The 18721-nt window shown below is 32.6% G+C and overlaps 1 protein-coding gene and 2 long non-coding RNA genes across 3 annotated transcripts in view; 1 reads left to right on the top strand and 2 right to left on the bottom strand.

Moving 5' to 3' along the window:
- LOC134680915 (uncharacterized) overlaps positions 1-18721 on the bottom strand; it is a 499914-nt gene that overhangs the window by 278564 nt on the left and 202629 nt on the right. The gene's annotated exons all lie outside the window — the stretch shown is intronic.
- LOC134680913 (HAUS augmin-like complex subunit 5) overlaps positions 1-18721 on the bottom strand; it is a 409805-nt gene that overhangs the window by 241670 nt on the left and 149414 nt on the right. The window lies entirely within an intron of this gene.
- LOC134680912 (uncharacterized) lies at positions 8319-17860 on the top strand. Its single transcript, XR_010100534.1, has 3 exons — positions 8319-10888; positions 12443-12544; positions 14548-17860. It is a non-coding gene; the product is annotated as an uncharacterized LOC134680912 (long non-coding RNA).

Genomic DNA, 18721 nt, shown 5'->3' with positions numbered 1-18721 from the left:
ATATTCAAATCTTGGAAAATTTAAAGGTGAAGCTGTCATGTCGTCTCTAGCAGTATTGTCAGAAAACATCGTCAATCTGAAATACGTTATGCTTAAAAGAAGAATAAAAAAGGTATTGATCATAGCTGCTGGATTCGGTGCAATACCTGTTCCAGGTGTAGATATTGCACTTAATATTGCACTATTAATAGAAGAGGTTATGTATTACATTCAGTGCTTTGGTCTTGGTAAAAACGTTTTGCCAGCATCTAACAGTTATGACAATTCTAGGTTAAAATGCAACAAAAGTCATATTCGGAAAGCATACATTGCTGCATTAATAATATTTAGACTTGGTTTTAATGCTTCTCTTATGATGGCAGAAAATGTTCTGGATATAACTTTTCCAATTATTGGGTCATTGATTTCAGGTTCAGCCTCTGCAGTAGTATCGTACACATTTCTTTATAGGTTTTTAGACGATTTAAGAAATGACACTATTGCCATATATAGATGTATGGTAAAACAAAAATCAAATATAAGGCTTTAGAACTGCTTATGAATTTTACATTCTATGATTTGTTCTGCTATTTGCAGTTTTTGACGATACATACGATTTCTTAGAACTGTTCATTAATGATACAAGTTGTATATATCACACCTGTTTTAATGATAATTTACATGTACATATTATTTTGAGTGCTCTCCTGTTGGTGATTAGTTATCAAAGGTACCAGACGTATGATTTAATATGTCATACGCGCGTTTCTTCTACATAAGACTCGTCAGTGTCGCTCAGATCAAAATAGTTAGAAAGCCAAACAAATACAATAAGAGCATTGATGACACAATATTCCAAAAAATGTACAGAATACGTTTCTATTATCGAAGTTTCTACACACTAAAATTGTAAAGAACGGCTGCCTCAGTTTGATATTTCGTGAAATATTTGCCGTTTTGAGCATTCGTTTTTTGCTAAAACGCAAAATCTCGTTGGTCGCCTCACGAAAATGTGTGCATTTACATGCAAAACATATGCGCGCATTACCATTACACTTGAGCTTAAAATTGCTTCGAAAAGATTTTTATTAAATTTACGCCTCTTCATATTACATTTCTTTTATGCGTGTAAATAAAGTTCTATTTATATATTTTAAGCAATTTAGAACAAATAATCGGCATTCAAGTTTTATAGAATCGGACTCATGTGAATGTTCTCGTTTATTATTTAGTTGGTTTTATGAATATTGATCTGTTTTTATCCTGCCTTCGCAATTCGTTACGGTGCATCGTCATAATATACTCCTGTATGGCGCGGAATCAGGGTCAAAAATTCTTCTTTGTGTACTAGATTAAAACTGACGTGGAAAGGGAACACATGCCTACCGGGAGCTCTTTTTATTGAGAGGCCAGGTGGTCGTGTGGTCTAGCGGGACAGCTGCAGTGCAGGCGATTTGGTGTCACGATGTCACAGTAGCATGGGTTCGATTCCCGGCAAGGGAAGAACCAAAATTTGCGAAAGCAAATTTACAGATCTAACATTGTTGGGTTGATGTTTAGACGAGTTGCATAATTTGATTTACGTATATACAAAAATAAATTACGTATATACGTTAATCCAATTATGTATATACAGAAATAATTCCGTATACACAGAAATAGAATTACGTATATACAAAATTAATTACCTGGCAGAAGCTAGCAAACAATAGCTAGCGAACAATAAGCCAGCGAACAATAAGGCGATATATCGAGAAACCAAAAAACAGAATAAGACAACGGCCTTTAAATAAAAAAATATTCAAAAAGGCAGAAAATCAGTTAAAATATAGCAATTTTAACTCAATTTTGAAATGGTTTTTATCCCATCCATTGATTTTTGGCTAATATTCAGTACCACAATACCTCTGCATCTATCAAAGGATTATTTATAGGTGTAGGGCCATCAATGCACCCACTTCAATTTAGAACGTATGTAAAAGTAGTCCCACCCTGTAAAATATAGCACCTTTTATGTCATTGTTTACTCTACAGCTCAAAATTTGAAAAAAATGTCAAAAAATTAGGGGAGTCGGCCTATTCCAGGGCTTCTACACAAAAATTATGAGGGGTGTCACGGGGTATGACTATATAGGTCTTGTAGAGGAGAAACCGACGCTTCTTTTGCACTAGGTATTGATTGGCGCTATGTTCAAAAATCTGAAACTAGAGCTCAAAATTTGAAAAAAATGTCCAAACATTAGGGGGGGGGGGTCAGCCTATTTGAGGGCTCTTAGAGAAAAAAATGAGGGGTGTCACGGGATATGACTGTATAGGTCTTGTAGAGGAGAAACAGGCGCTTTTTTTGCTCTAGGTATCGAAGGGCGCTATATTCAAAAATCTGAAACTAGAGCTCAAAATTTGAAAAAATGTCCAAAAATAAGGGGGGTCAGTCTATTCCAGGGCTTCTTGAGAAAAATAATGAGGGGTGTCACGGGGTATGACTATATAGGTCTTGTAGAGGGGAAACAGACGCTTATTTTGCGCTAGGTATTGAAGGACACTATGTTCAAAAATCTGAAACTAGAGCTCAAAATTTGAAATAAATGTCCAAAAATTAGGGGGGTTGGCCTCTTCCAGGGATTCTAGAGAAAAATAATGAGGGGTGTCACGGAATATGACTATATAGGTCTTGTAAAAGAGAAACAGGCGCTTCTTTTGCGCTAGGTATCGAAAAGATACCTAGCGCAAAAGAAGCGTCTGTTTCTCCTCTACAAGACGCATATAGTCATACCCCGTGACACCCCTCATTATTTTTCTCTAGAAGCTCTACAATAGGCCGACCCACCCCTAATTTTTTTGACATTTTTTTCAAATTTTGAGCTCTAGTTTCAGATTTTTAAACATAGCGCCCTTCGATACCTAGCGCAAAAGAAGAGCCTGTTTCTCCTCTACAAGACCTATATAGTCATACCCTGTGACGCCCCTCATTATTTTTTTCTAAGAGCCCTCGAATAGGCAGACCCCCCCCCCTAATTTTTGGACAATTTTTTTTAAATTTTGAGCTCTCGTTTCAGATTTTTGAACATAGCGCCCTTCAATACCTAGCGCAAAAGAAGCGCCTGTTTCTCCTCTACAAGACCTATATAGTCATACCCCGTGACACCCTTCATTATTTTTCTCTAGAATCCCTGGAAGAGGCCAACCCACCTAATTTTTGGACATTTGTTTTCAATTTTTGAGCTCTAGATTCAGATTTTTGAACATAGCGCCCTTCGATACCTAGCGCAACAGAAGAGACTGTTTTTCCGCTACAAGACTTATATAGTCATACGTCGTGACACCCATCATTGTTTTTCTCTAGAAGCTCTGGAATAGGCCGACCCCCCTAATTTTTGGACAATTTTTTCAAATTTTGAGCTCTAGTTTCAGATTTTTGAACATAGCGCCCTTCGATACATAACGCAAAAGAAGCGTCTGCTTCTCATCTACAAGACCTATATAATCATACCCCGTGACACTCCTCACCATTTTTCGCTAGAAGCCCTGGAATAGGCCGACCCCGATAATTTTTTGACATTTTTTTCAAATTTTGAGCTCTAGTTTCAGATTTTTGAACATAGCGCCCTTCAATACCGAGCGCAAAAGAAGCGTCTGTTTCTCCTCTACAAGACCTATATAGTCATACCTCGTGACACCCCTCATTGTTTTTCTCTAGAAGCTCTGGAATAGGCCGACCCCCCTAATTTTTGGACATTTTTTTTAATTTTTGAGCTCTAGTTTCAGATTTGTGAACATAGCGCCCTTCGATACCTAGCGCAAAAGAAGCGCCTGTTTCTCATTAACAAGACCTATATAATCATACCCCGTGACACCCCTCATTATTTTTCTCAAGAAGCCCTGGAATAGGCCGAACCCCATAATGTTTGGACATTTTTTTCAAATTTTTAGCTCTAGTTTCAGATTTTTTAACAAAGCGCCCTTCAATACCTAGCGCAAAAGAATCGTCTGTTTCTCTTCTACACGACCTATATAGTCATACCCTGTGAAACCCCTCATTATTTTTCTCTAGAAGCCCTGGAAAAGGCCGACCCCCCTAATTTTTGGACACTTTTTACAAATTTTAAGCTCTAGTTTCAGATTTTTTAACATAGCGCCCTTCGATACCTAGCGCAAAAGAAGCGCCTTTTTCTCCTCTACAAGACCTATATAGTCATACCCTGTGAAACCCCTCATTATTTTCTCTAAGAGCCCTCGAAAAGGCCGACCCCCTCCTAATTTTTTGACATTTTTTTCAATTTTTGAGCTCTTGTTTCAGATTTTTGAACATAGCGCCCTTCAATACCTAGCGCAAAAGAAGCGCCTGTTTCTCCTCTACAAGACCTATATAGTCATACCCCGTGACACCCCTCATTATTTTTCTCTAGAAGCCCTGGAATAGGCCAACCCCCCCCTAATTTTTGGATATTTTTTTTTTAATTTTGAGCTCTAGAGTAAACAATGACATAAAAGGTGCTATATTTTACAGGGTAGGACTACTTAAAGTGAGTGCATTGGTGGCCCTACACCTACAAATAATCCGTTGATAGATGCAGAGTTATTGTGGTACTGAATATTAGCCTAAAAAGTTATGCGACGTTGTTAAATCAATGGATGGGATAAAAACCATTTCAAAATTGAGTTAAAATGGCTATATTTTAACTGATTTTCTGCCTTTTTGAATATTTTTTTATTTAACGGCCGTTGTTGTCTTATTCTGTTTTTTGGTTTCTCGATATATCGTCTCATTGTTCGCTGGCTTAGTGTTTGCTAGCTATTGTTCGCTAGCTTCTGCCAGGTAAATTAATTCCGTATACACAGAAATATTTATGTAAAGACAGAAAGATAGTATTTCTGTATATACGTAAATCGAATTTCGTATATACATAATTTATATAAATAATTATTTCTGTATAAATTATACATAATTATTTACGTATATTATCAGATTATTACATGGCATTTTTCATATCGCACGTATTATCAGCCCCAGGTTCAATATCAGCCCAAGAGCCGCAAGGCTCGAGGGCTGATAATACATGCGATATGAAAAATGACATGTTATGATCTTTTTATCATATGCTTCAACAGTAGAAAAAATAACAGATTCATATATTGATCCTTTTACGTTGTTCCCGAAAAGAAGTTCAAAGAGTAAAAAGTTCACTGACGTCGGAACCAAAATTTGATACAGTCGATGTGAAATCTTTCTATTATATGCCTCAACAGAGAGAAAAAAAACAACAACTTTTTAATATGAACGAATCGACAAAAATTAATTAAACAATTTACATTAAAAAAAATGAACATTGTTTGGAAAAGTCAACTTTTTTTTACAATAACTTTCTAAATTATGTTTCCGTGAAAATTAATAAAAAAAAATTGCAGTTGTTTAATAATTTGTTTGGGGTTTTGGGGTTGTTTTTTTTTAATTATTATTTTACATAATATACTTTCTTGTATTCAAATAATTGTTTTGTACACTACTTTATAATATTTTTCACTGAAAACGTAACATTGAGGTGCATTTTCCGGAATTTGCCGAGTATCACTGGAATGCCATGTGATAACGTTACGGAAAGGCATGTGATAACAATCGAACCATGTGATAAACTTTTCATATCAGCCCGCTAAGCACCAATTTCGAAAAATATGGAAAATACGTTAATTTAATGCTATTATCATACGGTAAAAATCATATGTTATTTAGTCTAAGTATATGACAAACATAATTATTTACGTATATACATAATTATTTAGGGTTGTCACTGACTCAGACGTACTTATGAACATAATTATTTCTGTAAATTCGGAATTCGATTTATGTATATACAGAATTCGATTAACGTATAAACGGAATTCGATTTACGTATATACATAAATCGAATACCGTATATACAGAAATAATTATGTGTATACGTAAATAAGTATTTTTGACCCTGATTCCGCGCTATACTCCTGACTTAAATGTAGATATAGAACACATCATTCACTATTTTTTATCTGCCAAGCGATGAAACTATATAGTGTCTTAACTTATTTACTATTCAGTAACAGACGAAACAGATTCTATTCACTCTTCAATATTCGTAGTATAATTTTATTACGAGAAACATATAAAGTTATAGATATGTTCAAAATTATAATTATGATATATTCATTATGAATAATCCTTTTATCTGTGTTACATGTAATATGAATACGTGCAATCGTAAAAAAATAGTCCCCAAAGCTTACAAATGCAGTGTAAGTTTTAGAGTGTTAGACTAAGCTTCATGTATTGTATAGTAATTGACCGTCTATCACACACAATTAAACAGTTAACGCATTTTTACTGCTGAAATGAAGGAATGCAAACGATGAGTATATATCTATACATATATACATCTGAATATAAAACATAGAAAAATGATTGTCAATGGGACAACTCTCCACCAGAGACCAATTAACATAGAAGTTTACAACTATAGGTCACCGTGAGGCCATCAACAATGAGAAAAAACCCATACCGCATAATCAGCTATAAAAGTCCCCAAAATAACAAATGTAAAACAATTCAAACGAGAAAAACTAACGACCTGATTAATGTACAAAACAATGAAAAAAGTTATGTTATACAGAAACAAACGACAACCACTGAATTACAGGTTCCTGACATCCTGAATATCGCTTGATATAAACTCGCGTTATTTAATTTTAATAGTAATAATAAACTTGTCGAGGCTCGTTTATTATTATATTGAAATTTAATAACTGGAGTTGATAATTCTCACTCGTTATAAAACCTTAAATTATTTTGATTTTAATTAAAAGATAACAAAATCTTAAGTATAAAATAAGAAGAAGTAGTCTGATTACGAATGAGCCAACTTTCCACCAAATGTCTACTATAGGTCACCATACGGCCTTCAACAATGAGCAAACGTCGCATAGTCTGTTATAAAAAGCACCGACAAAGAAAAATATATAAATAATCCATTTCATAATCGTCCACAGCGATGTCACTTTAAAAATCTGGCATCAACTACACATTCGATGTATTAGGATTTAAAAGATCAATTTCAGATCTTAAGCAATGACAAAGTCTTTCTTCTGACAGTTGTAAGCTTCGAAAATATAGTTTGAAAATATTTTAACAAAGTAGAAAGTTTATCTTCAAGTCAGTAACTCAAAATATCAGACCAAAGCGAAGATAAAAAATATTGAAAAACTTACTGAAGATTAAAATTTAATCCTTATATATTTGAACGACTATATATTTAACTTATATATATATATAACTGCTTGATCAATGGGGATTTACATGCCAGAACTAACCTTAGTTGTAAGGTTTATATGTATTGTTAATCTTTATGTTTATGATAACCGACTATTAAAATTTAAAAAAATATTAAAATGAAAAATATATAATGGACGTACATCAGCGTTGAGCAATCTACGCAATCCAATCACATCTTTTTATTTTTTGTATTTAAAAATATAAACTAAACCAACGAAACCCTTTCTACCTTTGTGTAAATCTATCTGACTTTGTCAGTATGGCATGGCTCGAAGTCGCGATTTCTTCATTTTTTGTAAGAATTCCGGTGCCAAAAAGATGTCATACTATTTGTGTTAGAGAGCCAATCAAATGAGACGTGTGACAGGTGATAATATTTATCAACAAGAGTTAACTTATACAAGACCGATGCAGCTTGTTACGTACAGATTTTGAGACACTGGAAAATATTCAGCACGCGAACTTGCAATTATACTGCTATTATCCACCCCATTCTATTACTATTTGCTTCTTGAATAACAAAACTATTAGTACTATTAGGCTTCTTGAAGTTGTAACAAATTATACTGTATATACTGTACAGTATGCTACAGTATGCTATTAGCTTCTTACAAAAGCAAATTTGGTTTTTTGGAAAGAATGTATATAATTTCCGTTGCAGGAATATACCCATTTGTTTCGGAATTAGAATCACAGAGCTGCTTCCATAAAGAACTAACCAAAAGGGTCACAAATAATCATCAATCTTTACTAGGATATTTTTTGTTTTATGTAAACAAGTTAATATTGAAATGGCATCAATTCAGGTATTGAATTTAATCCGGAAAAGTCCAAGCTAAATACTTTTAAATACCAAACAGTCAGTGCTTGTATGAGACAGCACGTGGCATGCTTAGCCCTTTTCTTAGTCTGGCTCATTTGTTTGTGTGAAGCTCCATTATAATAATTCTTAACCTGATACTAATTAACGTTAACGTTAGACGCGGATCATGGTGCCGTTGTACTGACACTGTGTTATCATCTATATATAATTATATATTCAAATAAAGCTCACTGAGATCTGTGTCGTACAGTTTTAATAAAATCCTCTATTAATTTAGAATTTTAACATATCTATCTGAAAGTGATGGACATTGGGCTTTCATTTACCCCGTCAGACCTATACCACCTTACGTTTAGAACTGGTAAAAACTCACATTTATAACCTGAAATTGTTCTAGCTATTAGTATTATAATATATAGTGAATGCATTTATATATTTAATCATATTTAATATAAATTTCTTTTAAAAATAGTTGAATTGGCCATGTCAGAGACCACTGACCACATAATTCAGAGGTTTCACTTCGGTGGACAAAATTTAACGCATACCGGGAAATACTCATATCAATACCGACATTTTTGTGATTATGTTTTCAAGATAGATAACTCTTGTGTGAATACTGAAACAGCTGCTTTCGCTCCCTACAACAACATCAGACCCGGCGGTGTACATGCTATCAGGTATACTACCCGTCGAAGCGCAAATTGACAAAAGAGCACTTGGATTATTTAATAACATCTGTAACCAAGACGAAAGCAGCACGGAAAAACAACTGGCACGCAGGCAAATTGAGGTCAAATCCTTGGAAAGCAACAGCTGGTTTATAGAAATCAAAAAGATCCTAACAAAATATAACATGGATGAAATCAACAACTATCTTGATATACCTATGAAGAAAGAAAAATGGACCCCACTAATAAACCGAACTATCCAAAAACACTGGAATGACTCAATAACAACAATGGTTCCATATTACAAAGGCCTGTTGTATTGTTATATGTATAACCGACTTTAAATAAATATTTTATGCTATGCTTTATGCCTACAGCATCTAAATTACATGGAATTTTACCAAGGGAAGCTACACCCCCTGCTAAAAATCAAATGCCAATCAGCTAGAGACATAGGAAGAATTCCTCCAAAACTTAAAATGCTAACTGGCACATACATTCTGCAATCACATAGAATCAAAATGTACCAAAATGAAATAGATCCGATGTGTCTTATATGCCACCAAGGAGACGAAACACTTGAACATTTCATCCTAGAATGTGAAGGCCTATCCAACATCAGGAATCCAATTGCGGATGAAATAAATGCAATTCTGAAGAGTTCAATTTACACAGAATTTCATGAGCAAACATCAAAAATAAAGATGCAAATTCTCAATGCTCTGGAAAAATCTGAAACTGGACAGTGAATTAATAGCCAAAATTGAATATTGTAGCCGCCGCCTTCTTTTTTTGCTACACACCACCAGATAAAATTTCCTCTCAAAAGGATTGAAAAAGGACAAGAATAACGTAAAGGTGTAATAACCATACAACTATAATACCTATAACAGAACACTGTGTATATATATATAACTGTATATTCAAAATTCATTGGTAATGGACTACAAACTGCACTGTATATAAAGCACCCAGGTGAAGGATATTTATAGTTCAACATACTGGTGCCTACGAAGACACTGGTGTGGTTCTCCTATACAGGAGGTCAAAGATACAGAGGTGAAGGTGATCAGATAATCTTTGCGAATAATCAGGGGAATCTAAATGTTGTTTTTGTTGGAACCCCTGAATCATGACTACATATTGTCAAAATCCAACATTGGCGTGACAAGAAAAAGTGGAACCCTACATACAAATGTTCAAATACCATCAGAGATAATTTGGAATTCTGATAAGCCAGCACTTTCAAAAGATAGCTCGTCATGCAACATTTACCTGCTTCTGCCTGATAATGGCCACAATCAACGAGCTGATTATTATGCCATGAAACTTCTTAGATGATATCCCAAAGATAGTTTATGATTAAATTTTGACATTTTACACATGGACGGGGCATAAATGTCATTTTATGTAGCACCTATAGATACAACTTGATTATCATTGGGAAAAATGTTCTGTTCCAGTTCTATTGATAAATAAGACTACAATTTGTTTTGATTTCAAATATTCTTTACAACAACTATATGTACAAATTTGGGTTGGCTAAAGACATGAAAGAGGGTTTCAGTTTCATTACACATGAGCAGATGAGACTTTTAAGGCTTGAAAGATTCTACAGAATTAAAAAAAAATAATCAGATGCAAGTCAACACAATATTATATACTACAAGATGCATTTAGTTATAGACTGCACAACATATCACTTCATACAGTAGGAAGAAAAGACTAGTTTACCGGTAACCACCAACTATGGAGAGAGGAAGACAAGAAATGTTTTCTATCAATTAAGATTTATTCCAAAGGAGAAGAAAGGCAATTGAACAAAAATCCCTGTGCAGTTTTGAACAAATGTTACTAATTTTAACAAATAAGTGTATGTGAGCTTTGAAACTAACCATTGCCAGAAATATAAAGCCACATTGTAAATGTATATCTCTTCCGATTACACACATATAAAGTTCACAATTTGGACAGAGGAATCGGAAAAAAAAGCCTCCCTAGAATGAATTGCACATTCATTGTGTATTTACCAGATTTGTAGACCTTATTAGAATGTACCTGTACACACTTATTTATGGATGAATATTTGACAACCACAGAAAATAAAGAAAAATCAAGGTAAGTGTCCTTTTGAAAAATACCTTTTTATTACAAATTATGTACATACCTTTTAACATACATTATTGCAAGGATTTTTATACATTGTAGACTGACAGATAGAACAATGTAAAATGATGTAGGAAGTAAATCATAAATGACAACACAAATAATGCAAAATTCATAGCTAAGCTTTATTAAAAGAAATGTGAAGATAAACAGCATTAAAACAAAAGAACTACAAATTTAACCATCTAGAACATATGTAAGACCAAAACTTGAAACTGTAATGTCTGGTACCCTGGGCAGAAACAATAGATTGATCAAATCGAAATGGTCCGAAGAAACATTGATTAAAAGCAGTTCCCAAATAAGGGTTAGTGCCATGCTTGACCATTTACAATGTCCAACACTACAACAGAGTAAGAAAAAAAATCATCAGTCACAATAATTTGCAAAATTTAAATCCAACTACTTATACTATATTCCTTACAACAAACATGACAAATACAATATTTTTTGTACCTGTACTCAGAGATTATTAATACTGTGGATTCATTTATTTTCGTGGATACTAATTTTCGTAGATTGTGGAAAAATGGTGTTTTCGTGGATATTTGATTTTGTGGTTTTGCAAAAGTCTGCATGCAAGCCTATACAAAATTCCTACTTCGTTGTTTATTTAAATTCTTGGATTACCTATACCCACGAAATCCACGAAAATTGGTATCCCACGAATATTAATGAATCCTCAGTACATGTATGAAAGGTTTTAGCAAAAATTTACTGTTGAGCAATTTACGCTTTTTACAGCTTCTTGGTTTATTTTTCAGCTTTTTTGTTCATCGTTAAAATTGTATAATAAATACGTAAAAGAAAGTGATAAAATTATTTTACCAAATTTCTTGTAATATCCTCAGGATGTTTCAAATAATTTTGAGCGAAGCTTTAGGGAGACTCCATATGAGAGTTACTAAGGTCAAAGTCAAAGGTCAAGGTCATACTTGAATTTTTTAGTTTTACTTGTTATCAGTTTTTCTAATTAACTGTAAAAGATATCGACTTCCTATTTACACCAAAATGTTAGTCACAACAAGTCTAATGCCTTATATTTAGTCTAACCGGTATGTTGACATTTAATGGGAGTTTTCTCCCCTTGAAAACTTTAAAAATAAATATTATGGGATAAATCTCATTTATCATTCATAGTACATGTATATAATGAGACCTGAAGTGACAACTGGAAGTAGCCTATTATATCCCTTTATTCAATTAAAAAGATACATAATTCATACATATTTGGAATCAGTGTTGAATTACCTTTCATTAAGAACATAAAAGAGATTTTATAAACAAGAAGTACAATTGGATCTCCCTTAGATCATTTTTAGCAGCTTTATTGAAAATACTTTCAATTGTTCTCTGAACAATTTGTTCACTAGTTGTAAAATATGTTTCTTTTCAGACATAAACACTTGATCCATTTTGTAAAATATGAAAACATGAACATGATGTATTTGTATGTATATATATACATTGTAAACACATCCAAAATCAATTTCTTATCTTTTTCAGTTGGACTGGCATCATGCATTCACGGTTCAGCCTAAATTCCAAAACAATGGTTTATTTGTTAAACATGATTTATGAAAGGTTTAAAGACATTCTGGATTTATGGTAGGAAATTTCTTTTATGAAGAAAAATCTTAAATATTACATTGTATTAATTTCATGATATTTTACTTTTTATGTATTAAATGCAGCAGGTAAAAAATGTAGCATTTATTTATCAAAAATAGAAAATCTGCCCATACCAAAAAAAGAAAAGGAAATCATAGATCATGATGTTAAATACTTAGCAATGCTTAGTGAGCTTGATGAGGGACAATTTATCTTTTTTGACAAAAAATTTTAATCAAAGATTGAAGACAACAATACCCTTCTCAAAATATCCTCTTTATTTGAAATTCATTTGCTGAATTATGGCTGAGCTTTCTCAAAAGTTTCATTGAGAAACTGTTACCATATGTCATTTGTCATGGGAACTAATAAGCAGAATCTATAAAGCAAAGCTGACAGGAATGATGAGTGTATATTTTAATGAATAATTAAATAGCATTTTTATAAGCTCGTCTAAGACAAGAAGTATTGTATAGCGTTGCCCCACTGTTCAGCCGTCTGTCATTCACACTTTGTACAAAGACTCAAAATTGCTTTCACCAATTTCCATGAAACTTTAGTGGATTGTTTATATTTATTGACGTAAGCTCCCTTTAGTTTTTATGCCCCCGCCGCAAGAAGTTATGCCTCTATATAACTTGTTTTTTATGTTGTGGATATATGGGGCTTTATTCATAAAAAGGGGGGAATTTTCAACATTTCAGACAATTGTATGGCCTTGGACTTAGAAAAATAACATAAGTATTCTGTTTTCCACCCTTTTTTGTCATGCTTGCAGATATTGACTTCATATTTGCCATATAGTTTAACCATGACAATTTTTCTAGTTTGAATTTTGCTCCAGTCTAATGATTTTTGCAGAGTTATGGTCCTTGAACTTAGAAAATTCACTTAAATAATTGGTTTTCCACATTTTGTTTTTTTTTAATACTTAAAGATATTGACTTGAAATTTGGCATATAAATATAGTTAAACCATGGCAAGTAACAGTTGGGAATTGTGTTCCTGTCTGATGATTATTTTGTAGAGTTATGGTCCTTGGACTTAGAAAAATCACACAATTAATCAAAATTCATTTAAGAAAGAAATTTCCACTATTTTTTTTGTCATACTTAAAGATTTTGATTTGATATTTGGTTTATAATTTTACCATAACAACATGTACACATTACAGATCAAGTTTGACTTTTGTATTTATTGGATTATAAATTGCAGTTATATGATCCTTAGATCTTGAAAAATCACACAATTAATCAATTTTCTTCACTTTAATTTAAGTCAAGTCTGACTACTGTTATATATTGATTTGATATTTGGTATCTATAGTTTTAACATGACAAAAAAAGAGGGGCGAGAGATACCAAAGGGATGTTCAATCTCATTATTAAAAAAAAAACTGACAAAGCCATGGCTAAAAAAGAAACAAACAAACAACACTAAACACAACATAGAAAAATAAAGATTAAGACACACGAACCCAACCAAAAACTGGGGGTGAAACACTTATTACAGATCGATATTGGCGGATTACCTGTAATCGCAAAATATGACACCTGTTGTTAACGCTTATTAGCATGGGGTCATAAACTAGTCAGTAAAATTGAAGTTATATTTTTTATCTATGGAGGGGACATTTTATCTATGGAGCTAGAGAATTTATCTAGAGAGTTAACAATTTATGTCGGGAGGTAGATTTCAGCAGGACTGCCATCATAAAACAGGTCATGGAGATCCCTGGGTGATCTCAGGTGCTCTGGAAGGGTAAGCAGATCCTGCTCCATATTTACATATCAAGTTTGAATTTTTCATTTAAATTATTTTTCTCTATCTGAGAATGTGTGAATGAATGGTATCCTTAGTGAGTTTACTCACAGTTATGCAATACTCTCATAATGCTAAATACTATCCACACTGGTCTGTGTCCACTCTTGTTTTAAAATTGATGCCTTTCAGCTTTATAAGAATCATTTCCTCAAGTACTAAAGCATATTATTTTTCAGAAATGGACACCATGACACAGCTGTATTCAGAAACTCCAAAGTAAGAACATCACACAAGAATATTGAAAAAAATCAGACTATGGATTACACTATATTAAGGCAATATACCTTATGATCCTCCAGATGAAGAACAAAGATTAACAACCAAATTGAAACATATTGGTGTTTAACATGTATGCCAATTACAATGAATTAACACAATCTGACAATGATATTTCCATGTCATCGTGACATGAACATTTCCAAAGGGGCACTAGCCATGAACATAAAGTTGACAAGAAATGAAATACAATTTTGTTTAGACATTTACATTTATTTAACCTAAATTATGAAATGTGTGAATGAATATTTCAAGGAAGATAATTGAATTTTACCTAGTTTACATTGCAATACATGTATTTGGCAACAGAAATGTCTCATGACAGTTGTAAAATAAGTACCCCACAAATATTTTACAGGAGTTTTGTCCCCTTGAAAATGTTTGCTAAAAATATTGAAATTTGCAATGCATAAATATATGTAAATGCTATCACTTCTACATTTATCAACAGAATTTCTGAAAAGTGTTGAAAATGCTCTTTTATTTTTGTTTGAATTATGCCTGTAGGAAATTTTGATTTATGATAAAAATTTAATTTCAAGAGCACACGCCACCCTCTTTCTTTAAGAATTGTTATTAAATTTCTTTTATCTTAGCAATGACAAATTGAATATGTGCAAACATTGGAATGTCAGGGGTTTTTTTGTGTTTTTATTTCATAATGATGTCATTTTTAGCTCACCTTTCCTAAAAGGAAATGTGAGCTTTTGCCATCACTTGGCATCCATCGTCGTAGTCCGTCCTCGTCGTAAATTATTTAAAAGATCTTATTCTCTGAAACTACTGACCCAATTCCAACTAAACTTAAGCTGAATGATCCTTAGGGTATCTAGAATAAAGTTTGTATTTTATTTTCTATTTCGTCCAAAAACATGCCACCATGGCTAAAAATAGAGCATAGGGGTAAAATGCAGTTTTTGGCTTATATCTCAAAAACTAAAGCATTTAGAGCAAATCTGACATGGGGTGAATATGTTAATCAGGTCAGATCTATCAGCCCTGAAATTTTCAGATGAATTGAACAACCCATTGTTGGGTTGCTGCCACTTAATTGGTAATTTACGGAAATTTTGCAGTTTTTTATCATTATCTTGAATATTATTCTAGATAAAGAGAAACTATAAACAGCAAAAATGTTCAGCAAAGTAAGATCTACTAATATGTCAAGATACCAAAATTGTCAACTGACCTTTTAAGGAGTTATTGCCCTTTAAAGATATTTAATTATAACTTAATTTCTTTTACTTGTTAGCTTACTTTAAAAAATCTTCTCCTTTGAAACTGCTGAATAAATTTCAGCCAAACTCAGGCTGAATGAGTTTCAGAGTATCTAGTATAAATTTTATATTTATTTCCTTTTACGTCAAGAAGCATAGCCTGTATGGTTAAAAAAAACATAGGGGTAAAATGCATTTTTTTGCTTTTGAAGAAGATATGATCAGATTCAAGAATAGATATATAAATTGAAAAGCCAAAATAATCATTGATCATTGATTTAAGCAAATAATTTAAGGTGAATGATTCAGGCTCTTGAGAGCCTCTTGTTTTTAATATTCTATTTCTTTACACTTGTAAATTTTTATACCCAAAAAATATTTATATTTATAGGTCACACTGTGTATACATTGTATATTATAGAAGTGTTTAGCAGTGTTCTCCCCACCAATTTCAAATAGCATCCTGTGAAACAGACAGATTTAAAATACCATCATGTTTCTCAAAATAATAGCATCACATCCATAACGCAATCTATACAAAAATAATTTCAGAGAGCATCACATTCAAACAATATAGCATCACATTGGCATGATGCTACAAAGGCCCTGGGGAGAACACTGTTTAGTAATAAAACTGTATGGACATGTAAATTTATCTTGAAAGTGTCAGATTGAATTCTCTTGTTTTATTTTCTCATGATGTAAACAATGCTCATGATAATATATATAAATCAGTTAAACCTAGCCATTCCACAGTTTAAAGATCAATAAACTTGCACACAAGATATTTTATATTTCTTCAATTATCCAGATATTGGTATTTATTCAGAAACTCTGATATGTTTTTTGGTAACAATTAACTTTTACTGGTAGGGGACTATGTATTGCCATGCAATACTCTCAGCATGCTGTATACTTTACATAATGGTCTGTGTCTACGCTTGCTTTTCTTTGCATGAAGCTATTAAAGTTACAACAAAATACCTTATAGTATATATAAAAAGAAGATTTGGTGTAATTGCAATTAGACAACTCTAAACAAGAGACCAAATTAAATGACACAGAAATTAACAACCATAGGTCACCATACGGCCTTCAACAATGAGCAAAGCCCATACCGCATAGTCAGCTATAAAAGGCCCCGAAATAACAAATGCAAAACAATTCAAATGAGAAAACTAACGGCCAAATTTATGTACAAATAAAAGAACGAAAAACAAATATGTAACACAGCAACAAACGACAACCACTGAATTACAGGCTCCTGACTTGGGACAGGCACATATATATATAATGAGGCGGGGTTAAACCAGTTAGCGGGATCCCAACCCTCCCCCTAATATAGGTAAACTAATAGCATAGTAACAAGTTTAAATAAGATTTTAAGTTTACTTACATGATACTACTGTCTATTGAAAAAGCATAACCGATACGTGAATTGCATTTACATGATATATATAGAAACCCTTAGTTTGTCAACTTTTTGCTTTATAAATGTTTTTTGCAGAAACTAGAATATATTTTATCAAGGTAAACTAAAAACAAGCAAGCAGATTTAACAATTTTAGACGATACAAACTTTATCATCAATTAGCTTGTGTAGATGTCTTTGTAATACCAAATGAAATAATAAAATAATATCAGAAATTTTTTTCGAACATTAAAGTCTAGAAATTAGTTTTGCTATCTTAAAATTAAACATTTCCAGTAAGCTTACCTATTTGTCTATTTTTGTAATTTTTATGTTTGTTTGCAAATTCATGTATGTTTTAATCATCACAATGTATTATTACAGAAAATATTTACCATCTACTGTGTTGTTATCTTATTTTAAAATATGATGGGTAATTATCATGTTGCAATGCTTGTTTCAGCATACATTTTATCATAAACTTATGCGATAAACCATAAGCAAAGTCTCAGTTAACTGTGATTTACTGAAAAAAATCTTGAAAGTATATTAAAAATAAATTTCAAGATGATCGCTTTAAAATAATTGGTCTTTTACTATCCCTCAATTATAAGTCAACTACCAGTGAAGCTAAAAGGCACGTTGACTCTGTCTGTCCATCAGCCAGTCTGGTAAATCAACTTTCCGCACTTTTTTTGTCATGTTTGAATATATTGGTTTGATATTTGGTATGCAGTATAACTATGACAAGTTACAGATCAAATTCTGATTTTGGAATGGTCTTGTTTATTTGTACATTTATTAGGCCGTTAGTTTTCATGTTTAAATTGTTTTACATTTGTCTTTTCGTGGCTTTTTATAGCTGACTACGGGTTTGGGCTTGGCTCATTGTTGAAGGCCGTACAATGACCTATAGTTGTTAATTTCTGTGTCATTTGGTCTCTTGTTAAGAGTTGTCTCATTGGCAATTACACCAAATTTTCTTTTTTATATTGATTGTTTTTTGAAGAGTTATGAACCTTTTACTTAGAAAAATCACAGAAGTTATCAGTTTTCCCACTTTTTTTGTCATGCTTGAAGGTTTTGAATGCATATTTGGCATATAGTTTAATCATGACAAGTTAAAGATCAAGTTTGAATTTTGTTCTGGTCTGTTGATTTTTTCAGTGTTATTGTACTGGGACATCACATAAGTAATCAGTTTTCAACATTTCTTTTGTCATGCTTGGAACCAATTTATCATTGAAAAAGTCTTCTTCTAGAAAACAACTTTATGAAATAAAACCAAACAGTGTATGTTCCTTATAATGTGGTGTTTGATTACTCAGTTTAACATAGAAACTTAAATGAATCGTTTTTAGCCAGTAAAAGATAAGTATTTGTATGGAATAAACCTAGGAATGTATTCTTTAAGATGACGTGGGATGATAATTTATGTCCCTTATA

The sequence above is a fragment of the Mytilus trossulus genome, chromosome 8 (assembly GCF_036588685.1).
Source record: "Mytilus trossulus isolate FHL-02 chromosome 8, PNRI_Mtr1.1.1.hap1, whole genome shotgun sequence".
In the NCBI taxonomy this organism is placed as follows: domain Eukaryota; kingdom Metazoa; phylum Mollusca; class Bivalvia; order Mytilida; family Mytilidae; genus Mytilus; species Mytilus trossulus.
This window is presented reverse-complemented; position numbering and strand designations above follow the sequence as displayed.